At 39.2% G+C, this 27,546-nt stretch overlaps 1 protein-coding gene across 1 annotated transcript in view; it reads right to left on the bottom strand.

The window, feature by feature from the left end:
• The window catches only part of TOM1L1 (target of myb1 like 1 membrane trafficking protein), a 484,861-nt gene that overhangs the window by 126,132 nt on the left and 331,183 nt on the right, over nt 1–27,546 (bottom strand). The window contains exon 3 of the mRNA XM_051634947.1: nt 6,402–6,686. The gene's annotated coding sequence lies outside the window, so the exon portion shown is untranslated. The remainder of the gene's footprint in view (nt 1–6,401; nt 6,687–27,546) is intronic.

The following is a 27,546-nucleotide window of genomic DNA, read 5'->3' as shown; positions in this document are numbered from 1 at the left end:
TCTAGCAAAGTTAGAAAATTATCTCCCATGCCAGCAATTAGGATGAAGACAAGTGTCTGCATTTCTTGCAATGCATGCATATTTCAGTAAGAAACTATGGAAACCAGGGCCCTGAATTTTCAGAGCACAAATATTATGTGAAAATCAGAAGCTATATGCTCAGTATCACAGATCAGGGAGTGAAGCAATGGTTGTACATGAAATTGTATTGGGACAAGGATTAGTACTTTGCATGGTAAAACATGAACAATTACAGCACACGAAAAGACTGTGTTTCCATTTACTTTTGAAAGATTATTATATACACACTAATGTATTATACAGGTATACACACACATGAGATTTCTAAATTAAACACACCTTGTCTACCATATTAGGGGTTAAATTACTGTTTCTGAAAGCACGCCATCTTCTCAAAAGTTCATTAGGCTTTGGAAGAACTTTGGGAATTTTGATGCACACTATTGTGCTGCATTTCAATTGTGAGGTTTGAACAAAGGTTTAAGAGGAGCCCCAAATTCAGGAAAGGATATCGAAATAATGAAGCCATACCTCTAAAGAGCATATTTCTATGAGAATAGCTCCACAGAGTGCTTGCCACAGAGCAGGACCCTTCTTTCCAAGGCTGTCACATATAGATTAAAGACCACTGCTACACATGAAAGCTTAGAAAGAAAAGATCATCCTCAAGCAATTTTTTTAACATCTTTCCAGAGCTACTGCTTGAATCTGCAGTTCTCCCGCTCAATTTTTTAACTTGCAATTAGATTAGACATATTTCTGCCACACATTTGCTTTAAAACACTGAACACAAGCTGGATTACAAATATGACTTGTTTCAACACATTAAACATTCCATACCTCTGTTAACATACACGAAACAGCTACAGTTATAACACTACTCTCATTTTCTGTGCCAGGTATTAATTATAAAGAACTGGAACTCAGAGCATAGCTCAGTCCAGTAAACATTATTAATAACCATGGATCATGGACATTATTCCTACAATGCAATTTGAAACACTGGTATGTACAATTTCAGTATTATGATTACTCACTTTGGTCTGTTTAATAGACCTGTCTCAATAACATTTTACTGATTCAAATCAACTCTAATTAAGACCTGTAAAGCACTTTATCATGGAAGACATTACGTGAATGCCAGGGATTTTTCCTGTCATATAACTTTAACCAGTACTCCTGCTATTCATTATTTATGAATCATGAAAAGTTGTTTGATACGTCACAAACAAAATGCCAGATTTTCTGTACTTGTATGCTTCAGAATATAGAGAAATATAAAAATAAGTTATTGGTTTGCTGTTTGGCAGTTTATCTTGTCATAACATCAGCTCAAAGACTTGCATCATCAGAAAAACTTGGTGGATCTAAGGAGAATCTTAAAACTCTTTTGATTTCAAATCAGCTGTATTTTGATTCCAAGTACAGAGTCAGCCACTTGATAGTTTAAAGGATGTTTAAAGGCTTAGAATAAACAATTCTAAAAACCCCAGCTAATTGCAGCAGAAAATATGAGATTCGCTTCAGAGAATCAGCTTTTATTTTTCCTAAGCTGGTAATTCTAGCATTTCTCAGAGGGAGTTTTCCTTCCTTTAGGTATGCAAATCAATTTTATACATATTACTAATTAGAATTATAATGAATGTGCCTTTGGAATACACGTTGGCCTATTTGCTCATTAACTGGAGGGTAAAGAAACAGCCTTGTGATTTGCTCTCTTGATCCATCACGTTGCCCTCCCAGCCACGTGTCACCTGCTCCGTGTGGTCCCTCCAGCAGGGCCCAGGGCAGCAGCAGGAGCTTGGGGAGCAAACGTTGCTCTGATGCTGAACAGCCCCCTGCTGTGGGCAGTCACTGCTGGCATTTTAGAGCGTAGACACATCAAGTATGAGCCTGAAAATCTCTTTTCACACAACTCAAGTAATCTTTTGAGGTCTAAAATATGATTGCTCGTATAATTTATCTTCTACAGTTTTTCATAATTAGAGATTATAAAACTACCACGTTTGTCTTGTAGCCTAGTGAAAAAGACTTCCTTGTGCAGTTTATTTTATTTCAAGATATTCCCATAAGTCAGATTCTTTACAGGCACTTCAGGTGAATGGTAAGCTGTCCACTAAATAATAAAAACGCCAGATGACAAATACTACAAGAAAATATTAAAGGAAAAGAATATACACAGATACTTGGCCAAAATTAAGAACGGGGCCACGGCTACAGGTTAAGAAGATTCAAGATTTTCTCATGAGAAACCATTAAAGCCCTTCAGCAAAACCCTACATGTGCCCCAACAAACCAGGGTGGAAATGCTTTAAGATTACTAGCCACTTAGAAACAGGAAAAGATACAATATTGGAGAATGCAGTTCCACAGAACATCTTCTATACTTAAACATATTAAAGGAAGAAACTGATACTAAAAGGAGGCAGGAGCTATAGACCTGGTAGATTAATAAATGACAGGTTAGACATAACTGACATATCAGGTTGCATACAGGCTAAGAATATGCATGGCATGGCTTCAATTAAAAGCCTGGAAATGAGCATTGAAGAACCCTTGCACAAGGATCCAGCTCTAGAGCACAGCTTCAATTTTAGTTCATTCAGTCTACTTTTTGCAACTGACATCTAAACTGATCCCAGTTCAGAGGCAGTAAAAATACTCACTTGCTCCTGGGGCTGCTCTAAATTCAATCCAATCTTAATCCCTCTCCAGAATCCCCAGCTCACCCCAACCCTAATTCTCTCCCAAAGCCAACTGCTGCAGGACCTTTCACATATAGCCACATTTATACCATTTCTGAATAACCAAGGATCTGGTTTGCATTGTAAATACCTGCACCTGCAGTTTAAAAACAATCCCCTGTTGAGCTGCAAACCAAAGAAAAAAACCCAACCTTATATAAGGTTCAGGAAGACAGTAAATCTCAAACTCCACCACATCAGCTTTTACAGTCACTTGATGGGAAAGGTAACCCTAGCTATGAATATTTTAGTGAGAAGAAGCCACATCTTATCATCTCATCAAAATATACACACACATAATTCTTATCTATTACTGTTTTATAAAACAAAGCTCTGATTGTGCATTGCTAGGTAGGAGTATTAATACTCTTTACAAGACCTCTCAAAGCACTTTAGCAAGTCAGGTGCTGCTGCATTCATACTTCCAATGCAGAGCACAAGGTCATTTGTACATGGCATAGCCAGGAGCAGAGCTGGATCCTCCTACTTCTTTATTTAGCTACTGGACTCAACTGCAAATGTAAAGCAGTCCTACAAAGCATATCATGGCACTGGGAATATGAAGTGCTTATTGTAGGCATATTCCTTACCAGTTATAATATAGATGGAGCTGATGGTGAACAGGACGGAATTTTCTCTATCAGTATTGCTCTAGGAAACAACCTTTGCTGGTTAGTAAGAGCACATTATCATACCATTTCCCAGCCCATCTATTAAAGAAATTAAAAACTTTCTAGCCCCCATACTGATATCACATATTAAGCTATTTTCTTGCCTTCAGGTGTTTGTTGAAGGGCTCTTTAGCATAATGAGAACCAGCTATGCTTGCCATGAATTTCACAGCAACCTCCAAGAAAAATCTATGGGGAAACTATTGGCTAAACTTATGTGCAAAGCACAGCTTTGGCTGTGCTTGTGTGCACTGTGACCAGCAGGCATCAGCACATTCAGGATCTACTCCTGCAACACCCAACTGGTCTCAGCAGCAGAAAGATGCAGGAATAAACAGTTTGGATGATTCAGTATTGGACAAGAACTGGTCACTTAGCAACCCTCACTTCTTGGGGAGATATCAACGGTTAAACAACTGCAGCAGTCTTCAAAACAGGGACTAGATTTTTCTCTTATACCTATTGACACTTCAAAAGCTCCTTCATTTTACACAGCATCTTACATTACATCCTTACAAGAGGGAGGAGAGTCATCAATTACTGGAAGCAAGGCTGGAGTAACCCATTCAGTCACAAGTGAGTGACTTTAAATGAATATGAACACAGTCTTGGGCAGAGTGTTTTCCCAAGGAAGGTTTTGTTTTAACTTCCTTTTGTGTCAACACATTGCCAGGAAATATAAACCTGCATGTGTTTTATGTAATTCAGTATAGCAAGCCCCTTTAGGCAGCTAGAAAAAAATGTTAATAAAGAGAGATACTCACTTGGTTCTCCCTAGTTATGTTCATTTGTCGTGTTACATTTTGATTTTTAACAATCTATCAGAAGAGACATATGCATTATATTCACTGCTTTTACTCCTCCTTTGTTTATTTCATAAACAACATAAAAATCTGAGATTAAAGAGCCACAAAGTTCAGTGCATACTAATGGATAAGTTAGACACTTTCTCATGTTTTCCCCCTCAGTGGTGGCTGGCAGAGACCTAGATCTAATGGGCAGCTCATTAGCCTAGGTGAGCAGGGCTGTATTCCCAGTACTGCCACTGGTGCATGAATTCAGGAATGACACTTTGCTTCCCTCTGCCTCTGGGGGGATCCACAGCTTAGGAAATGATGTGACTGATGTACCAAGGACATAGATATTCTGACTAACACTACGATGGTAACTGTGCTACTACTCCCATTTTGCAGAGGGGAAACAAAGCTAATGAGCTCACATTCCTCTTTCAGAAGCACTATACGACACTCAAAACTCATGGCAAAACCAAACAGACTGTGGGATTTCTCAACTCAGTATATCTGTGAGTCTGAAAGCTCACAAGGAGTTATAAGAGAGATTAGACATTTGCAAGAATATCAGTAATACCTAGGGTTGTAATTATAACTCTAAGGAAACCCCCTCAGCACTTAAAATACTTCAGAAGGAGTATAAACTCCTGTGCTGCAGGGTAGAGTTCCTTAGGCTACAATTGCCTCTTGCTTGGGTTGCCTCTGAGGCCTGTACTTTAAACCCTATCTGTGACAGCTATGGCCTACATAGACACTGCACTGATCCAACACATTAACTTCCAGCTTTTTGTCCTGAAAATGCTATCAATTTTATATAAAACTTGCTGCTTTCCTCCTTCATCACATTTACTGCACAAATGACCCACTTTACAAATTTAATCTCTGTTTTTTAAAAACTGCAGACAGTATTCCAGCCCAATACTGACCTACTCAGACTCTTTTATCTCTCTAATGGTCAGTGCTGACATGTACTTAAGGAGGCTGAGAAAACAATGACAAAATAAACACCAGCTAAAGAAAAATAATTTCTGCCATCAACTTAGATAGCTCAGGATGCCTGCACATGATCAAGTCTGCTCTGGCTAAAGTCTGTTATGATCTACCTAGAGATGATGACTTGGGTTGGCTGTGTAGTTATTGCAATTCCAAATGTCACTATTGATTCAGACACTCACTGACATTTTTCTGCATGGGCAGATATTATTGTAAGCACTATTTTGTTGTTATGACTAATGTATTTGCAAGCAAGTTATTCAGCAGAAGACCACTTGCTTGATTTTCAACCATTATGTCAATTATACCCCTATGTATATCTTCCTCAAGGAGGACATTAATTTCATTAGGAACATTTGTTATATTTTACCAGCATTGTCGTGACACCAAGGTTTCATTTTATGGGTGTTTTAGGGTTTTTCTTCCTTAACAATAACCGTATGTTTTGGCATTTTATGGTGTTCCTCTGCATGGGGACAGAAGGATGTGATGCAACACCCAAGGATGACAGCCTTATGGAAATCATGTTAGCAAAAAGAAAAAAGTTGAGATATGCTTTATGATGTGGGTTAAAAATCAATCCTGGTTTGACTTCATTTTTTACAGTAAGATTCAGGTAGAGAATTCTGGGGTCCTCTTAAACAAGTTTTCACTCTCCTACTGAGCCTTATTTTACTGGTGCTCTGTTTTTAAAAGAGAGTTATGCGTGTTTCACATAGTGACATCACAATAAAACAACTTCAGAACATTGCACTTTACACTTTCCCTGGGCAATATGTTCCAGGGTCTCACCACTCTCATAGTGAAGAATTTCCTCCTAATATCTAAGGGAAAGGAGGACCAAAGATGGTCAAGTACATGAAGGCATCTGCAAGGTTTCCTCTGAGGACAGAAACAGACTTCATGGTTTAGATGCCAAATATATTTAATATTTAATTTATCTCCTAGGAAGCTGTAATATTTCACCTAAGCTGAAAAGGAAGAAAACAGCAGGAAATGCCATTTGCCAAAGAGAAATGCCAACACTCCTTCCTCTCAATTATCAGGTATCTAAAGCAATAGCTCATCAACCGCAACGAAGTACATCTAGACATGGCGAATGTAATGGACTAGAGAGGGTATTTTGAATACAGAAGTGAAGGATTACTGCATGTAACAAGAATGAGTGCAATGATTCTTACCTCTTTTTCCTGATTTGGTCTGGACAACAGGGAGCACTAAGAGCATTGCCAGAGAAGTGCTGGTCCCAAGCAACGAAGTCCAGGACAAGACTTACTTCCAGCATCACCAGACTCAAAACCAGTCCCAGAGCAGGAGCAGCAGAGCATCTTGTACGGAATTTCTCACACAGTGGGGCAAGGAGAAAGGGGGGTCACAAACATCAAAATTTTTCATGGTCACTCTGCCCGGACCTCTTGTGAAACTTTGGAAGGCAAAGCTGGAGGTGCCTCTGAGAACCCCATATACTGCAAAGAAAACAAAAAATACTGTGAGTATTTATCAAACATATTCCATGTTGCATCGCTGCAGGTTGTCAACTTTTCTTGGAAAATTATATAGACATTTTAGCAGTTACCCAACTTTTTCAAGCATGAACTTAACATGCACCTTTCAGTTTTCAAGGAAACAGAAATTCAGGAACTGCAGAATTACTTTTTGGTTACCACAAATTGCACATGAACACAAAGCTAGGTCTGCCAGTGATCTCAGACACTTATTCATGATATTTCTAGTGACAGCGATGAGCAGCATTTGCATTTTTCTGTCTCCCAAATCTCTTATTGCAGACACACATTGCTGGCTCTGTCCACAGGGCCATTTCTCCAGTTCCATTCAGAGACAGACAAGGATTCTCCTACGGAACCCTATAATTATATTCAATAAAACATCACAGAAACATATCAAGCAGAAAGGGAAGAGAGATGCTCTCATGGAGGCAGATATTTCATTTCACTAATGTATGCTATTCACCATTCCTCAGGGAAGAACAGCTACAAACTTCTCTCAGGAAGAGCCAGGAAATAAACAGGGACTATACTAACGCCTTGTTCCGTATCTGTAGTTGCCAAAATGATTTGAATGTTCTGAGCTTTCCAAGTAAAGATTTAATTAATGGAGGAGATAGAACTATTCTTACAGACTATATGAAAATTAATTAGCCTTCAAGAATAGAAAATTATGAGCAACAAGATTCAGAGGAAATTAAATTAACAATGGATGTCATTAAAAAGAAGCTGTGTTTAGACTGGAATGCCACGTTACTTTGTGATAAATCAAAGCTTTCAAAATGACCATTTTCTTTTGCTGTACAAATTAAGGGGAAAGTATTGTCATTTGATCCTTCAGTTGTTCATGTAGATTCCAGAGTTCTAAAAGACTGCTCAGAAGGAATTATCCTCAGCTGACTTTTTAAGATTTACCTTATTTTTGCAGACAGAGCACCTACAGATGCAGTCCTCACAAGAGGAAAATGCAGTCATTTCAAGGTTGGCTGCAGCCTGAAGTAGAAGTGCCTTTCTGCCAGGAAGCAGCTGTTTTCCAGATACATGATACACATAGTTCACATCAAGTAGTTGCTGTATACATAGAGACTTTGTTGGCTTTGACACTCCCCTACAAGGAGACATCACCATCCAAGTTTAAGTTTCAGACTGAGTCTTATTAAGCTGGGGACAGGGGGGGCACACTGTGGTAAAACTTTGAAAATCCCTTCTGTAGATCCCTGATAGTAACTTATGCCCAACTACAAATACTGAAGAACTACTTCACATTCATGTGCATACCTTGATTATTTTGCTACTTGTTAAAGCAAGACAAGTGATACAAATTAAAGTCAAAAAAATTATGGCCAAAATCCTGTACGTTTATGAAGTAAGGCCTTGGTCCTGTAACACATACTCAGGCTTAACTTCATTAGAGCAAGTGGCCTCACTGCCTTCATCTCAGGAAAGGGAAGTTAAGAATTTGCCATCATCACGATCCAGACTTGCAAATATAATATAAACTACTTATTGAACCCTTAACCAGTTTTATCTGTTTGTCAACAGCTACCAACTTAGCCTATTTGTCTTGACACCTTCCTGTGCTGTCATATGCAGAAATTAAATTGGTTGAGATGGTTTAATTTTAGGATACACAAGCTGAGGGGGCTCATTACAATCAGGTGCTTGATGCCTAAGACTTTACCTTGGAAGTTATAGAAGACTCTGGGCCTGATCCAGTAAAACACATTTGATATTAAACATTATTATTAACAACAACAACCTATTATACAGCAGCTTTTCTTGTTTATAATGAGCAATTTCACAAAAAAAGCAACTTGACAAACAGAGATGGTGAGATGGAAATGATTTTGAAAAAGATAACCTACAACACAATATCAGGAGCAGGAAAAAACCTACAGTTTCCTGATTCCTAGTCCAATCCTTTATCTATACCACATAATCTATTACTTGCTACATTAGATGTTCCTTTCTCAGAGCTGGATCGGCCAGTATATTTGTACCTCATCTAACATAAATATGCAATAACTCTTTAAATGTTGCCTGTTTAATTAGACTGTACTGGATAAATCAATCTGCAAACAATGTAAAGAAAACATGTCTTGATATTTATAGTTATCATGAAGAATTTAGTGATGCCAGTACACTACATCATCAGTGTTAATTTCATCAGGTATAAATTTTACTAGTATGACATAGATATATTATAATTAAAACTAACGATCCATTGATTCTGCTCCAGAAATCCAGTTAAGATGACAAATACTCTTCTATTACCGACCAATGAATAAATATTAAATGCTTACAAACGTCTAGGAGATAAATTCTGCATTCAGTTATACCAAGGTTCATATGTCAGTAAGAAGTAGGAATGATAGGAAAGGCTGTGATGTTTTGGAAACACACTGTGCAAGAGGCAGCGTACCAGCAATTCCCATGAGAAATCAGCTGGAACATAGCTCCAGTTTCAGTCTATGAGCTACCAGAGGAATTTCAAGCCATTAAGAACCTCTGCTGTGCCCTGCCCAAATGCAGAAGTATGTCTGTACAGTCACTACAGATTAAAACTATTCAGATGTAAGGTGTTAGAAATATTATTTGACTAGCTTTTCAAAAGCAATTTCAACATCAGCCATATCTAGACTCCTCTGTGATCATGTCAGCTCTTTCCAAGAAAAAAGCTGCTGCTGAGTACCCCAGATTCAGTGCCAATAACCCCTAAATGCTTAACTACAATTTATCAGAGGAAAACGGAAGAGAACACCAGAAAGGAATGAATCTGAATCAACCTGAAATGCATTTTCACTCCTGGATTCTGCAGACACAATTACTTGAATCTTTTGCTTTCATGCAATTCATTGTTTTTGTTGCACAATTTTCCTACAGTTAGACCTGAAAAGAACGGACCCTCCTTTCACCACAGAAAGCAGAGACAGACTCTTTTCAGTGTTTAATAAAAGGTCATAAAAGCAGACTTTTACTTCATAGTAAATCTCCACCAAAACTAAAGGTATCACCCATGTTTCAGTCTTTCCTGGTTCTATTATTGACACCAATTGCCAGTGAAACCATTATATTTGCCAACTTTTAAAAAGTTTAGACAAACTTGTATTGATTTACACAGGCATATTTATCATAGGCCTCACGCACCCAAAAGAACTCTTTATTTATAACACTGGTTTGACTAACATGGCCACAGAATGGGGAAAACATTTTTTACCACGGACTGTTCAGAAAGTCTAAGGGATTTGATCTGCCAGCAGTGGTAAAAAATTAAACACCTTCACAGAGCAACTCCAAACAGCTAATTGAGGAGCCTCCCTCTCCCACCAGTTATACACCTTGACACAGCAAATGACCCTCTTATCCCATCTGCTCGGATTCCAACACAAAACACGTCTCCTCTCTGTAACTCAAGGGAAGAAAACGTCCTTATTTTCCCCTCTGGCTGACCCAGTGACAACTACCCATGCATTTTGGAGTGAGGACATCATTGCTTTCACAATACAAATGCTGAGCACGTGATCAGAAGTGCCAGGGACAGCAGTAACACATAAACCTGTATTTGAGCACAGAGAAATACAAGCAGAGAGGTGAAGGGCATTTCCCAAGGGGCTGAATATGTACGTAGCTTAATTAAGCCTTTTCCTGCAGGCCTAACTGATTCATTGGGCCAATAGTTATTGTTTTTTAGGAAAGCATGTTTAACTTACAAATTAGTTGATTACAGCAATATGCCTAAGATATTAAATGAAGTATTAATGTAATACAACCCAAATGACACATGATAAGCTATATAAACATATATATACAAATTTGTTTTAATATGTTAGCTTCTTTTGCCCTCTGTCAGTCTGACTACCTTAGCATAATCCATGTTTCTAATTATCCCCTGGTATGCCTTGCATATAAATAGCTAATTAGATAGTGTCCCTGTCAGCTATGAAGTATGTAATATCTGAAAAAAATACTCCTTTGGAAGTTTAATTTAGGATAACAGATTGTGCTATCCAACTGAAGAATTATAGCTTTCAGTTTAGTAAGATGTTTGTGCATTTAATATCAACCTCATGCTATTATATTAGTGCCCCCATCCAGTAGTTTCATTCCTTTTAAAAAAATCATTCTGTCAAAAACTTGTACAGTAATTAGAGTAACATGCTTAAGATCTAAAAAAAAAAAAAAAAAGAAATCACACTGCAAATGATGACTTTTTACATGTGCATCCACTTTCTGCTGAATATATGCTGAGCAGAAAATTCTCAGATGCAGCTCTAGAAACTGCTACACCAAATCAGACAAAAGGGCCATGCAGAGTTATGTGCTCTTCCTGGGCACAGCCAGATGTTCCAAGGAACAGTGCTGGTGCTCTGAGCCTGCCAGATGTGGGATAATCTTCAACATCAAATTGCCTTGCACCAAACACCTTTTTCACATCTTGCCTTGTCAAAATTATTGGCCAATTCAAACACCACTCTGATCACCTCCAATGCACACAGAATGCTTCCAGGATTGTCTTACATATTAAAAATAAATAATCACATTTTGTTGACCAGCTTCTTCCTCACTTGACCTGCCTTCTTAAACCCCTCCACCCCCCAAGCTTTTACTGGACTTGAATCCTTTTCATTTTATCAGTACAAAGAATATTTTTTTGGTAAAAAAACCCCAATATGTAGCTATAAGTAAAACACTGGCTGCAACAATTACTGTCTTAGTTCCAAGGAGCAGGTATTAAGAAGGTGAAGGCTGGAAGGAGTGCAGGGAGGCTGGAAGGAGCACAGGCAGGGGGGAAGGAGCACAGGCAGGGGAGATGGCCAGAAGGCTGGACAATGTTGTGTGGCAGGACAAATGCAATAGATACACAGATGTCTTGCTGTCCTTTCACTGTACAGCTAAGATTTGCAAAGCCATGCATGGACTTTAAATAATATTCTTCATTTTATGGCTAAGAAATTTTCTTCAGCTTTAAAAATCTCTTTCTCATCTACAGGTATTTTCATAAGAAAGGAGCATAAGTGCTTTTTAAAGGCTTAGAATATTAAATACTCTGGAAAATAAAATTAAGCCATTTTAAAAGCAATACTTTCACGAGCTCTCACTTGTTTTTACAAAGAAGTGACCCACGTGCTTGAGGGACTCCAGGAACTTGGCAGCTACTCTGTGATATTCCTGCAAACTACAGCCATCCCCAGCAGCACAACAGTTTGCTTCCTTGGACTTGAAAATATGAAAAAAAAAAAATCTTTATACTTCTTAGCTCTTCCCCCAGCTGAGGTCTTCCTGCTATGCTTGGCACAGAGCCGTTTTCTGGTGTGCCACTTTGCTGCCATGAATGGGGTCCTTAAAGCCTCAACTTCTAAGGAATTTTTTTCAGCATTAAATATGTTCACACATTTTTAGAAAGTAACTGTTTACACCTGACATATTAATTTTGAATATCAGAATCTTCTGTAGTAGCATGGACTGTTTTATTAGTAATAGGGTAGCAATATATGTGAGCATCTCCAAGTGTTCTCGATTAGACAAGTAGTAATTCACCAGATAAAAACTTTCACTAATATTTGGAAGGTGGCAATGAATGGCAATGAGCACAAACCATCTAGGATTCATTTCCACAGACAACACTGCCCTGGAGTTCCCTCTATATGTGAGATCAAACATCTGAACACAACACTTCTTTCCTGCTGCATTTTCACTGGCAAAGACAGTGACAGCTTTTCCCACTTGTCTGAAGTTTTTTGCATATTAGAGTCCCTTCCCCACATGAGGGAACTTATGCTTTCAACATTATAATATATCATAGCAACCTGCATTACTTTCAGTAAATATATTCCTGTGATTATTTTGTGTATCATCAGCAAGCTTAAATGAAAATGACACTGTCTAGAGACACACTTAGCTGATAGCTGTATTTATTCTGTATAGTTATGCTCTGGCTGTTGAAACAGCTGTAAAATACACTTATGAGAAGGTAGATTTCCTAGAAACTCCGAAAAATGAGATAGCCCAGATTGAGGCATTTTAGATACACAGGCATTGCAAAATGGATCTGCTCTGATGTGCTTATTGCAGGCTAAAGTAGGGAGGGTTTTTGAAGCTTTATAGGGCGTCAGTAAGAGGATCTCTATCTATTCAGTTCAGTTATCAATGTGTCTGTTATCAGGTGTTTATCAGGCTGTGCTGACTCCAGTAAAGGAAACTCTAGAGGAGGCACATGCTGCTTCTCTAGTAATACTTATTTTTCTTTTTAAAGCAGATCTAACAGTTTCCCCTCCCTGATGCAGAGTTGCAAAAACACGATTCATTGTTGTCTTTTGAATGTGTTGCATGGAAAATGCCAAACTCTTGAAATCACACAAGTTTTTCCCAGAATACTGTTCTTTGCACGCGAGAACTGTGAACTGACATCCAGCTAAAAGCCACAGTTTATGCTTTGCTAAACTACTCCCTAAATCCTGGCTTAAGCTTCATTCTGGGTAACACCAGTATGAGGTTTGATGTGCAGAGTCCTGGCTGCAAGACTGAGGTTCAGCGTATGACTCCCAACCATCCAGATGCAGAGATGATTTGCACCGATACTGCCTAGTACCAACGACTGGACACATGTTGAAGAAACTATTTATCCACATGTACTTACAGTTATCCCAAATTAGCCACAGAATATGAGAAGCAACTGACACTCCCACCTAACAAAGCATTATCACAAGTCTCCAGGCTTTCTTCATGGGGTAAATTCACTGCTTTGCATCAAAGATCTTCAGCAGTTAAGGACAAGGTTTGATTTTTCTGCAAAGATGTTTTCAGACAGATGCTAGCTTGAACAGCCTACACAATCAAACTCGCTCCTGTTAATTATGAATCTTGCCTCATCTGAATGACAAGCACCTCTGCATCTGGTACAAGTCATGTTGCTAACATTTTTGTCAGGTGCTTGTCTTCATTTAGCAATTAAACTAGCACAGCACTGAGAAGAGGCTCCTTAATTTGCATTGCAGTTCACTGCAAGATGCCTAGAAGCAGCAGCGTAGTGAAAGATCTCAGGATAGAAAAAGAAAAACAAAAAAACCCCCCCCAAATCACAAGGTTTTGGTATATAAGCCTTCCAAGGTAACTCAGAACCCAAGCAGGTTCCTGCTCCTAAGGAATTGCAATGGGAGCTGGATGTCTGCCTGCTATTCTGTATGTGTCAGCACTGCTGGCTGAGCGACCAGTGTCATGGTTCAGGACCAGACTGGGTCAATGCTTTTCTGCAGAAGAAACTTCAATTCTAAACACCTTTCTGCCCTGTTTCTATATCGTCTTCCATGTCTTTTGGAAAAAAATATCTTCAAAATACTTTGAGAAAGAACCTTCTTTTATTTAACTTAAGAGATAAAATATCTTCTTTTCTCCTTCATTCTGCACTTAGAAACTGTGGTGCACCTCCAACACTACATGTTCTCAGCCTCTGGTAACCTCTTACTTGCTGTTGTTGGTCAAGACACAAGGTCTTATGGTGTGACCATGACATTCATGACCATGACATTCAGCTATTATGCAGCATCTTAAACAAAAACGTACTGGCACTCTTGCTTGGCAGGTTAAAACAGTGTAGCAGCTGCAAACCAGGACATCCATTTTTCATGTGTAAGTATATTCTATTTTAGGCAGGTAACAAGCAGAACACCAATAGTTCTGAGTAGCAAATTCCCTGTTCTAATCACATGTCTCAAGCTCCTCTATAGGATACTCTGGGCAAGGCTTTTTTTTGGTGATTAAAGTCACTTGAGATTGATAGATAAAGGTGTAAGACTGGGAGAATCTAAATGTGAACCTGCTGTCAAGCCACTTTACAGCACTACCTGAGGCATGCTATGCTTACCCAGATATGCACCGCCTGTCATCTCATTTTGCTTAAATACTTTAATTCTTTATTGCTATCACAGTTCATGGTAACTTTTCCCATCATTCCTACATTTATATCTTTGCTCCACGATAATTATCTGCTCTTCTAGCTCTCTCTGAGCTGCTTCACTGAGTTTCAGTCTGTCTTGATGAAAGATAAAATATTTTTCTCCTCTCCTATCTTTGATCTGCCCTCAGATGCAGATGGTAAGAGATCTTGGGGCCTACTAATTTTGAACTAGTCTCCCATTTTAGCTGAAAGGGTATTCCACAGTTTCTGCTCTTCCCAAATTCTTTCTAGAACCAGCTAAAGGAAAGTAATCCTCATGCTTTCAGGGCTTCACAACCCCAGGGAGGAAGGACAGGTTCTCCTCTGTGCACACACCACAACTCTGTAGCTGATGTCGCAGGAGAGAAGGAGCCTGATTCTTATTTTAGCTAAAACTGCAAATTCTTCTTCTTTTAACTTTTCTGTAAGAAACTCTTTAGCTAGACTAAAGCCCTGCCTATTCCATTCCCCTCAGGAAACTTCTGACAGCAGTCATGGGTATGTTTCAGGCAGGTAACCTTCCCTTAGCTCCACAATCTCCCCTCTTTTACAATCAACAAAACTTGGACTCCACTGCCTCCAAATGCTGGGGATGGTTATGAGAGAGAAAAGAGAAAGGGAGGAAGGTCTCACAAGTTTGCCTTTTCAGTTGAAAAAGATATTATAACTACTAGCATGGCATGTGAATTCAGGACTGGATGGTTCAAAAGGGTTAATTTATTGTGTACGCACCTTAATGAAGTGGCCAGATGTTTCTCTGCAGGTTCTGAGACTGCAGTTATGAAAACTGAGCCCATCTAAACATGCTTTCCTGAAAGTGATTCCCTTTTGGTTCCCTCAAGTTTCTCAGATGTAATTAAACTGACATTAAAAAAAAAAACAACCAAACAAAAAAACAAACCCAAAATAAAACAAAACATCTAGCTGCGAGACCTGTGACAGATTCAGGAGGAAGGCAGCAGCATCTTTTGGAGACACCCCATCCAAACGCTGTGTAGAGAAGAAAAACACCAGTGGTACCACTGGTGCCTTCAAGCCGCAGTTTCAGTTTAGCAGTAGTGACTAGAAGTAATCTGGAACATTGTCCACCTTCCACTTTAAAAGCTGGAGCCACTGTTTAAGTCTGGTTGCTGCAGTGGGAATTGAGTTTTAATGAGTTTGAAGTTTTTTTCATATGTTTCATTTCTTCTCTTTTCAAATGAATTAAGGCTGCATTGAGCTGCAGCACCCAAAGCTAATCTGTCCAGTTCCCTGCTGTGCTCTTCGAGTGGATCAGAATAATACAGTAAATGAGAGCAGTGACCTGGGAGATTAGAAGAAAGATTTATACCTGTGCTACATCATGGAAATGCATGCATATATTTTTATAAAGGATGCATAAAAAATACATATATTTCAGGTATCTCAGGTAAAGTAGCGACACTGGGCCTGCAGCGTAAACAGAACATTGTGTATTAAAATAAAATACATTTTAAAAATAAATAAATACACTACAAATTCCATTCTTCAAACATTTCTGGATTGAATCAATCCAAGCTATCAAAATTGACAGGCAGTATCACATGACATAACAAGGAAGAGCAGTACTCTACAAAAGGTGGCTACAAAAGCCACCTTTGTTGCGCAAACACAGACTTTGTGCCCAGTCACAAGTACTAGTAAGGTCCCAACAAATGACAGCTGATGCTTTATTGCTACCCAAAAACATATCAAAATCCATTTAAATATCTTAATGCAAGCTTGGAAAAATACACTTCCACGTGCATATTGGTGCAGCAGAGTCTGGATTTCTCACCCTGAAGGGAATTCAGCCTTAAGTGCAACGACAGGACAAGGCCTTTGGAGTGCTTTAGCATTCAACAGAGCTGAAATGTGGTTTGAGCTTTGCACCAGCTTCCCCCTGACCTTCCCTGGGCTACATTTCAGCTATTCTGAATGCCTTCACGGAGGACCAAACCCAAGAAGTAGCAGCAAGCAATAAATATGAATCCTTCAGGCACAAATGTAAAGACAAGATAGCTCTTCTCTTCTTGGCTTATCCAAGTTCAGGCAGAAGTCTTCTATCACACTTTGTCCAGAGTGGTTTTGATTAACATACCATGCATGAAAATACTTTGTCCATCATAATCAGGGACTGAATTGCAGGGGGCTCCAAAAACCTGAATTTCTTTACACTGAAGCTGAAAAATATGTGCTGTGGCTGGGGAATATAAGACACACTCTCAGTAAACTTAATTAAATTAAAATCTATACTGCAGATTTTCAAGTGGTTTTCTTGTCCCCAAAATACACGCGTTTGCTCATGTGAAGGAAAGCTAAACAAAAAAGTTGATATTATCATAGCAAGAAAAAGAAAAGGGCCTGGAATGACTAAGTAATTAATGCAGGCCTTTTGATTAAAGTCAATTTGCCTTCAACATCATGACTTACAATGTGCTCCAGGCCTGCATTAATAACCCACTAGCACATGGCTTCCCTGGTTGTTTAATTATTTACAATTTTTATTGCTTGTTAAAACAAAGCAACCTTAATAAGATTAATAAAATTATTTTCTTACTTAACTTGTGAACCATAAGAAATGGAGTTTCACTCCTCTCCCTGATAAATGGGAAGCAAACCTTCAGTTCTCCTCTGGCCTGCCTGGCTGGAATTTCTCACTATACAATGAAGTGCTGCAGGGATGTCTCAGGGGAAGGCGGGTGCAGTGAACCCTGCTCTTCTTGGGGAATTGGAGTCGATTGCTGCCAGTACCACAACAGAGCTCAAGGAGAGGTACTCAATGCTCAACTGCTAATGCTCAGTTTAAACAATAGCTCAAAATAACACCCAGCCTTGAAGTGGGACAAATGCAGTCCCCACTAGGAAGGGGATCCAGCAGAGCCACTGCATACTGGAGATTAGATTCGTGTCCATGGGGATGCAAAGGGAACATCCTTTGCTGGCTCCTTCCCTCCCCTAAGCATCCTGTAGCCACACTCTCATCCACACACTTTGCGCACAACTAAAAGGGCTAAGCTCAATATGGATTTTTAAATCACAACTGTGTTTCTCAGGTTACAGCTCTAGTAAAACCTGGCCAGAGTGCTGGCTAAAGCAGCTGGGATGGATAGTCTGAATAACATTACATGGAATCACTTTATTTCAGGAAGTTGGCCATTAAATGCAGAAGTGCCACTTGCAATTAGTGAAAGCTTTCCTGCACACCTCACAGTTTATTAGTGTATGAAATTCTGTGTTCTAAACTCTGCACTGAACAAAACAGGTGCAGCTTTTCCTCTACAAAATTATCCACAGCAGCAAGGCAAACATACCTCTCATCAAAAGTGACTTTCATTTAGATTCCGCCTTTACAATCCTTAAAACATTATACTTCTGAGAAGTCAGCAAAGGAACACTCACATATTCTTATCTAGGATATACACTATTTTTTTCTTCAGAAATTATTGAATAAACTGTTTATTTTGAAAGATACTTTGACATACTTCTGCAATTTAAAGACATATTGTAAAACAGCATTTTCAAAGTCCAAGAAAAACATATGATATGTTTAGAAAGATCTGTTTATAGTTACTAGGTTGAAATTCAGAAATGCCTGAATTAAAAATACACAAACAGAAAAATTACTTAATGCAATTTTGAGCATCAGCCTAAGATTATTTCTTCCATATCTTCCTATTGTGTTAAATTTTCTTTGTGAAATGACTTTGGTATTTCTGTGATGGACATTGCTTCCTGCAAAAAGCATCTACTAAGAGCATTATTAATTACAAGAAGACTGCATAAAAAAAATCTACTTGGGCAATAAATACCTCATGTAATATGTACATCAGCTCAAGTGAATTTGGATAGCTAGAAACAGCTTTTCATAATACTGAAGATTCAAAGAATTTAGTATTCTGTGATCACCTTTCTTAGAAATATTTGATTAACTGAGGAAGACAAATTCAATCAGACAAAGCCTGCAAAACCTATTCAGTGTAAAGCTATCATTTGTACCATTAATAAGACTAATTGCCATCAATTAATTTGTTTCAGTAGCAGTGCAAATGAAAAACCTGGAGCAAAGTAAGGGCTTGCTTTTCAGAGTAGTTCATTGGTACATGTAAATCACTGTGATACTGTAAATCACCTACCAGTTTCAACAGAACAACTCCCTGTAAGAAAAAAATTCAAAAGGAATCTTGCAATGAATTTAGCCTTAAGTATTCACAATTGGGAAAAGTACCTTTGCACACAAAAGCAGAATTTGAAGCCTAATTTTAAAAGACATTTTTATTTCATTGTTCCAGGTGATGATACTTAATACAGTCCCCCAGCTGCTTCTGAGGATCTGCAATTGTAGCAGAGCAACAGACTTGTAGTCCACACTCAGATGGCAAAACCTGCTTGAAGTACTAAGACCTGGAACTGCCAAGGACTTTGGTTTGTCCTCTTATCCCATTCTTGCCACATCACCCACTGCTGCTGGTCTGGCTCAGACAACGGCTGCCTCTGCTGCTGCCCTGTGCATCTTGCATCTCACCACAACTCTGGAGACCACAGGGCTGTCCCTCATCTCTTCTTTTGAACTTATTTGTCAGAGATAATTTTTTCAAACAAATATTATCCTGCTTAACCTCTCCTGATTTCATTAGAGCTGACATTGTACGATGCTATCCAGCAGCAAATGAACCCACATGCACATGGGATAGATGGGGCACCTAAAACAGATTTATATCTTCCCTTGATATTATAACACTAACAAGTTTAGTACTCATGAGTTGCAGGCTTCCTAGTGGCATCTTTACGAGGCTCAGCTGACTCTCCACCAAAATTTATACCTGCTCAAGCATGTTCTCCCTGAACCACACTCACAGACACAGTAAATTCAAAGGCTCCTTTCTACGACAGGGAAAGCCAACATCCAGAGGAGTCCCAGGGTGTAGCAGTTTCTGCAACAACTGTACTTTCCAACCTAGCTAGACAGTTTTTGCCTTTTTCTTTCAGCAGTCTTCATTAATATCATAAAACTCTCATTATAAAATCATTAGTAAATGCAAATAAAGTGTTATATTGTTAATGTCCCCACCACATCTTTAATCAGTTGAAAAGTCATGCTGCATTAAGTATAACATTGATTACACATGATAAAAGGGAATGACACAGAAGATATTACACCACCTTACACTAAACAGGATAGTCTGTGTGTTCACAACTTTTCCTCAATTGTTTATATGTTGGAATCTAAAAACCCTAACTAAAAAATCAGACAAAACTCTAGGCTTTAGTTATCTAAGAAGCCCTACAACCCCTGGACATCTACTGCCCTTTGTGTGTTGCCCCCAACCCAGCTCAGTCCTCCTTCCTTACTCTACCCCTGCACTGATTAACCAGTGGGAAATTATGAAATCTCCATTCAGGAACTTAGATTAAAATAATGCATCATAAAGCTATTGAATACATTTCCATCATAGTATTTTTGCTGCAACCACTCTGCTTTTTTACATTTATCTAGGAATCCTGGGTGTGATATTAACAGTAGTTGCCATGAGACAGCAAGACAAGACTGCACTAGCCAACCACCAAATTATGGGAAATGGGATCTACCCAACACAAATACCTCTGATTTAAGGCAATAGTAAGTCAATGTTACAGGCATATTTTCAACTTTGAGTCCTGTATATTGCTGCTGAGAAAACATGGATGCTTACACTTTGAGCTATTATGCCATATCACTTGTGGAAAGAAGTGTAATACACTTCATAGATGTGTGATCATGATATGACTGGAGCGTATTTTTTCTTTCTACCTACCCAAAGCTATTTTGTTCTTCCAGAAGACAGTCATGAGGACTATTCTAATTAATTATTCCAAGAAGGAAGGTGGCTGAGTGCACTAATAATCATAAACAAATCCGACAGACATTTAAAATGTGAAGCCAGACACAAGGGGGTAGATGAAACTAGCTCTTTCAGATTTGAGAGGAGTGTACTGTAATGAAAGTAGTTGGTAACTCCTGAACTTAGTGTTCTTATAATGTACTTTTTCACAATCCAAAAATCAAAAAGGAACAAAAAAAATGTTTGAGTAAACCAGCACCAAAAATTGAAACCAGGGTTCCTGACTTCTGATGTTCACCACCTATTAAGCCCAGCAGCTACGTAATGAGATGGCAAACTACAGCCACAGTTACTCTGTTAGCAATCCAAGTGACAAGTGGGCCCAACTCTGCTGACGTTTTGTGTGACCAAGAATTACATGTTATTTGACAGCAGCTGAGAGCTAAAGAAGAAAATCAATTCCACTAGGAAACTGCTTGCAAATATATTTTTTTTTTAAATGAAACCTTATTGAAGCTGCAAGCCAACTATTTGAATGCAAGGATATACCAAAATTAAGGTTTTCTGTGCAACTTTAATTCAGCCTCCCAGAGCCCTCCTTGCAACCATGCCCCATGCATGATGATACACTCTTTAATTACAAAGAGCAACATCCAAATGAGTTCTTGAAAGAGACATGCCAGTCTTCTGAAGTGAGATCAAGGAAATGATCTCCTTTTCATCTCAACATATTGTGTGGTGCAGTCATTGTTAGCATATTGTAGTTGCTATTTCCAAAGGGGCTTCCCAGATTTACAGCTTAGACAAGCACTGAATACCTGAGGCTTTCAAGTTAGTTAAGGAACAGCAATGAATGCTCTCAACATCTGGTAAGTACATTGAAGGGGCAGGAGGGGGAAGAAAAAAAAAAAGATAAAAGAAAAAAAAGGAAGAAAGAAAACCCTCCAACTAAAATGAACAGATACTGCAGTGAGATAAATTTCTCCTTTCAACTTCAGAATTTCCTATCTGAGACCCAAATCCTATTTCCCTTCTGTTCAGAGCAGTAACCTCCAAAAGCTTTGGCAAGACAGTAAGTGATACAATGCCTGCACACAGCAATATACCTACCCTATAGACAAAATACTGTATTAGAGGTTAACAGGCTTAATCTAGTCATCAGAGGGATAACTCAGGAAACAGAGCTTCACCTCTGTCATACTGGACTGCATACTTGCCTTGCACAGGTTATTCAGGGTTTATCTGTATCATGCAAAATAGCACTTAAGAGACATCTGAGCTGGCTGGAAATGAGCTAGCACCAGAAGGGAAGGCAGTATAGCAGCATCAGCTTTACCCAGACTCATTAGTTTGGGTGTATTGCCACGTTAATAGAGCTATGCTGCATCTGGGACTTATGAAATGAGAAGGCAGCTCTTCCAGAGCCAGCTCAGGTATCTTTACACCACAGTGGATCATGTAGTTAAACATATGTTAAAAGTGCAGCTATGCTCTCAGTGTAAGCTAATGGGTTACTAAGCTTCTGCTTCAGGGGACAGCCCTCTCCTCTTCCCCTCCTCTGCCTGTGTGCTCCTCACTCCTTCCTCTGTCTCAGCTCTAGCAGCTGCACGGCTGACTCCTTGGGCCAGGCTGCTGATCCCACAGAAAAGTGACCTTCCTGCTGGAGGCCAGGCCTAGCTCTTGCAGCAGCAGTGCTCTCAGAGGAGCTGGAGCTGGCTGTGGATTGCAACTGGGATTTTGCAAAAAGGAGACAAAAGCATTTCACTATCCCCAAGAGAAGTAGCAGGCAGTGGGGAAAGGGAATTAGGAGTAACTGAGGGAGGGAGGGGAGAAAACAAAAGGAAGAAACACACATCAAGAGAAAGGAGGAAAAGCATTCAATGGTTTAAGCAGCCTTCCGGTGCCTCCACCTTGAGCAGCAGAGGGGAGCTGTTTAGCGTATCATCTGTTCAATCTGCTGTACTTCCAGCTTTAGGGATGAACCAGATTTGTTACTGTGGGGGTAGCTGGGAAAGCACAGAGAGATATAAGTAAGAGATAATTAAGCAGAGACATTACATTAAGCAGAGACATTGCCTACTGGGTAGAGTGATTGCAGGAGGGTTACCTTTATGTCCAAAGAACAAGTGCCACTTAATTGTTGAAAGATTAATACTTAAGCTTCTTACTCAGGTGGCATTTCCTAAGGCCATAGTTAATGCCTACACATTTTTTTCTTCCCTTTCTATGATGAGTGACACAGATTTAATTCAGGGTTGATGTTCAGAGTGAAGTAGGGCTTAAAAGATCTCAGAGCAGCTGGGAAGTCACAGCAGTGGAAATTGGAGACAAAGGAAAAGGATCAAGAGAGAGGTTTTGTTATTTTTGTGCCTTTCAGTTTTAAATTTTTCTGAGACATAAAGAAAACTTGGCATTACCCTGTGCTTCACCAATCACTTAAGGAAATTTTTCACCTTCGCATTTCCCAAAAACCTCTTGAAAACTAGATTCTGCACACTGCAACGTTTCTACCTCCTGGAGCTAGATCCTATTTATATCAAGCTTGTCCACGCAGTCTAGTCTGCACCAATTATACTGCCAAGTCACAGACCTTGTCACAAAACAAAAAGCTCACTGCTTTTTCAATAAGACAGTTAGAAGCAGCATGGAATTAACACATATGATATTGCCTTCCTATAAATTCTCACTCCCTCATACTTTTTCTTTTGAGGCTTTTTACATGGGAATGAGAATATATTTACATTGCCATCCTTGTTAAAAAAAAAACTAATACTCAGCTATTATTCAAGGAAAGATCTGGAAAGAGAATGAGACAGAGCAGCAGGGCCCACTTTGGCAATTTCTAAGAGACCTATTTTCAAGTTTCAGCAAAAACCTGCCAGCAACAAAGAAAAATTGTAGCCTGTAATGAAAGAGAGTACTCCTCTTAACACAGTTATATGGGTGTTTTTGCACCACATGTATTGGCAAATACACGTACTCTCTTGGGGCTTCATTACTTGAGTAAGCAAAAGGACAAGATCCAATTCAATTCAACAGCCTGGCCAGCACCCTGGTGCTGCAATATCACTTGGGGAATGAGAAGAGTTACAACGAGGAACTGGATTTGTATGCTTCGTTCTTACTAACCAGTGCCACTCCTCAGGAGAGGTCCCACATCAAAGGGGAAGGACAGGTGCTTGAATGGGGTCCAGCCTTTGTCTAAATAATTTTTTGGAGCAGAGCAGCTACTACATACAACCTCTCAAGAGCAAATGTATACCCATGGTCACTCAGGATTTGTTCTTTCCATGTCCTATCACTGCTTTGGTCAGTTTGTCATATGGGCAGAGCAAATCCATAATAAATAAAGCAGAAGTTCTCTATCCCTAGACAACTGAACAGTTCTGTCTTTTCAGCAGGAAATCAACCGCAGGTAACATCACCAATAGGAATATACACTTTTTCTGCTCATACTGTGTTCTCTGTGTTTGAAGAGCATAAGAAAGGCTGCAAGGATTGTTCACTCTACTCTCCACATTGACAGCCACTGTACCCTGTGGGGAAATGTGCCCCCGGCACCCTTTTGTACCACAGAACTTTGGAAAGGCTCATTGTCTCTGGGGACACAATCTATTTTGCATGATATAGCTCTGTACTACCAATCTCTTCTAGCCTGAGCCTGTAAATCCCTCACATGTATTTAACAAACTGAGCAGAATGTGATATTGCTTGTGGGGACAGTGCTTCTTAGCCAGAATTGCCAAACAGCTGCTTAAGAAGGTCTCACCAGCCTCATTCTTAATGCTCAGAATCAGCATCGATGGAAGGCACATGAGATGTCAGGCTTGCAATTTAACATGATGGAAATGACAACAGAGGCAATTCTGACCCTTATTCCTCCTTACATCAATTACATCTGAATGGTTAATTGTCATCTGCTGGTCTCATTAGCACAGTTGTGCCAGGAATAGGACACTGCAATGGAAAGTGTGACAGATCCTGTGTATCTGAGTGGAACACACTCTTTCCCTGTCACACTGCACTTAAGCAGCAGAAGAGCAGAAGAAGCTATTTCAGGGCCATCTCCTCAACAGTTACAGGGATTTGTTGGTTACTGCACTATGTACCTAAACCCCAAGACATGGGTCACACATAGCACCTCTTTGTGGCCTCAGCCCCATCCCATGTTGAGTAACTAGTGGAACCATGTTAAGGCAGCACAATAAGGATTAGTAACAGGAATCACCACTAAATCTACTACCTTTTTACAGCACTAGGGTCCTCATCGCGCTCTCGGTGCAGTTCCCGCTTTAAATAAAGTGGGCACTGAAACAAGCCCCACATTGGCAACGTCCTTACCCTCAACACTTTGCAGGACTTAAGAACTTAGCAACGGGGGCTGGTTTTGGAAAGAGTCGCAAATGGTGTCAGCTCAGTATTTCAGAAAAAAAACCTGCTTTAGAGAGGAAGATGAGCTGATCCTTTTAACATCTCAAATTACTTATAGAAATGACTCAGAAAATGCTGTATGCATTATTAACCTGATCTCAACACAGCTGAATATCTAGTGTGAGCTGCAGAGGAGCCATGCATCCAATCAGAGCTCTAGTGCATAACCCAGCTAAGCCAGAGATCAAATATTAGAACATATTAAATATATATGCACTACTTTCAAACACACTACAGAAACATTGACCTGATTCACCAGTGCTGCCTCAGCCCCTTACACGAAGGAGCTGGAAAGCCTTAAAAAGACACCCCTTCGAAGAGACAAGTTATTTTGTAATAAGGAATAGAGGTATCACATGGAGGGTGTCTGTGGACTACACGTATTTGACATACCTAATTAAGATTTATTAGAATAGGAAAAAAAACACTTCAGGATGCATAAAAATACAGAAATATGTCAGTGTGACAAAACTACTCTACTACTTCCTACTTTTAAAGAGGTTTTTTTAAATTAAAAAAAACATGGTCCTCCCACCTTTTTATTCTCTTCCTGCTCATAGCTATCAATTGAGTTCATTGGCTGCAAGGCATCGTGAAACAATCAAATAAAATGCTGGAAAGAAAGAAGAAATGGGAACATGGAATTTGGATCCTAAAAATCTTAAGTGTCATTGTGAAGCTCCTACCTTTTAAATCCCTTTGCTTTTGATTGATTAGTTTTATGTGCATTCTTTCTGACTACCTTGGAAAAAATAAAACCAGCCTAAAATGTAGCAAGAATCTTACTGTGGTGTTGTGTTTTTTTTTAAAGTTCAAATTTTTAAAATTTGAGGATAGAAAGGGAGACCATACTCATTTTTCAGTGATTTAGCCTGACAAAATCCTACTTTTTCAAAACACACATGCATGGACACAGTAATGCACTCTCACAGCTTATCAAACCCTGCTATACCATGTCCTGATCTCTCTCAGAATGGCTGCTTCCAGCTGCCGACAGGTGATGGATAGAAATGCAAAGGGCACATTAAACATTTAACTTACCTCCTGCTTTATCTAATAATGAGGTTTCTACTTGTATTCCGTGCTTGACAGGGAAGTCATAGCCTTATGAAAGAATAACGTGCAGAAGTTCATATGGCAAAACTTCCAACTGACATGGCTGAGAGCATCCCAATGAGTTTTAGTTTAGCTGCCCCAGACTTGTGACTCCAAGACGTCTGTAAGCCTGATCTAGTTGTATTCACCCATATGTGAATGTACTGAGCATTCTCTAATTATCTTCTAATCCGTCTAATCCACAAGATGATTCATTTTCATTGATGATACCCTAAAAGATAGCCTGCTGATACCAATGTTTGTAAACTACAGGGTATGCACTGTTACAATTATGCGGTTACTGTGAAGTCCTCTTTTGAGGGCTCACACCCTAAAGCAATTTTCTTCTTAGCAAATTAGTGAGAAAGTTGTACTTTGCCAAGAGCAAGGCAAAAAAAAAAAAAAAAAAAAAAAGGCTGCACAGTGGGGATTCACAAGTCCCTGGCTCAGTTTCTGCTGGCTGGCATTTAAACAGCAGAAAAATAGTATTAGCATTTTCATGGACTATTCTATGCCCCCACAATTTATATGTGATTTAGCTTTTAAAGTGAAACTGCAGCCTTCAAAGTTTAATGTGAATAGAAAATTTTAACAAAAGGCCAAAAAAAGAACTATAAACTGTGGTTCTCAAGTTCCAGTCGAATGTAGAAGCTCTCAGTTTCCAAGTGTGGTAATAACATGGCCTAAAAAATGCAATGTTTTCCCTTTTCAGTGCAAGAACTTACTGCCTTTGAAAAATGAGAGCAAGTGTCCATTACTCACAGGAAACCTGCCTAGTCTTAAACAAGACCTTGGGTGCCAAGCATTTTAAGATGCACATCTTCAATAAAGGTTTGACCCCTCACACTTTTTCTGATTCCTTTCTCTGCTTGTTTTACCCACTGGAAAGCTGCTAATTTACCTGCAAACCACTAAATATCAACCCCTGGCCACAACCATTCAGAGAGAAAACCAACACTCTTTCCAGTTTATTTTGACTCCAGGCAAGACTCAGAATTCAAGCCAGTTTCTGGAATGCAGCCACATTTGTGGCATTAGCAATCTGATCACTTGACATGCATGAAAATGATTTCTCATCAAGATTCAAAACTGTGGCCCAGATGGACACAGAAGACAAAAAAAATAAATGCTGCTACTTTAAATCATACCTTGTTGAATATCTCTGTTTCTCTCAAAAGGGTATTTCATGTTTCCTCTGGCCTCCAAAAAAAAAAATACAGGATAATATGAGGGGGAAAAAATTCAGAGGTTGAAAATAGTGGGGAAAAAAAGTCAGAAGTGAGCCCTAACCTCACAGAATTCCCTACTCTGAATTCAGTATTAGAGCACACAGCCTGCTTTAAATATTTCACTTGCAGGCAGCACAGAGACAGACATAAAAGTGTTTTGAATTATTTCTTCAGAGATGATGTATCAGAACAAGACGACAATGACTTTAAAAGGAACAGTTTATCTCTACAAAGTATTAAACTTTTGAAACATTTTTCCCTCTTCATAAAAACCAGTTAGATAACAATGCAGAGTCACTGGATTAAACCCTGGG

This window comes from Apus apus, chromosome 17 (genome assembly GCF_020740795.1).
Source record: "Apus apus isolate bApuApu2 chromosome 17, bApuApu2.pri.cur, whole genome shotgun sequence".
NCBI classification, from domain to species: Eukaryota; Metazoa; Chordata; class Aves; order Apodiformes; family Apodidae; genus Apus; species Apus apus.
This window is presented reverse-complemented; position numbering and strand designations above follow the sequence as displayed.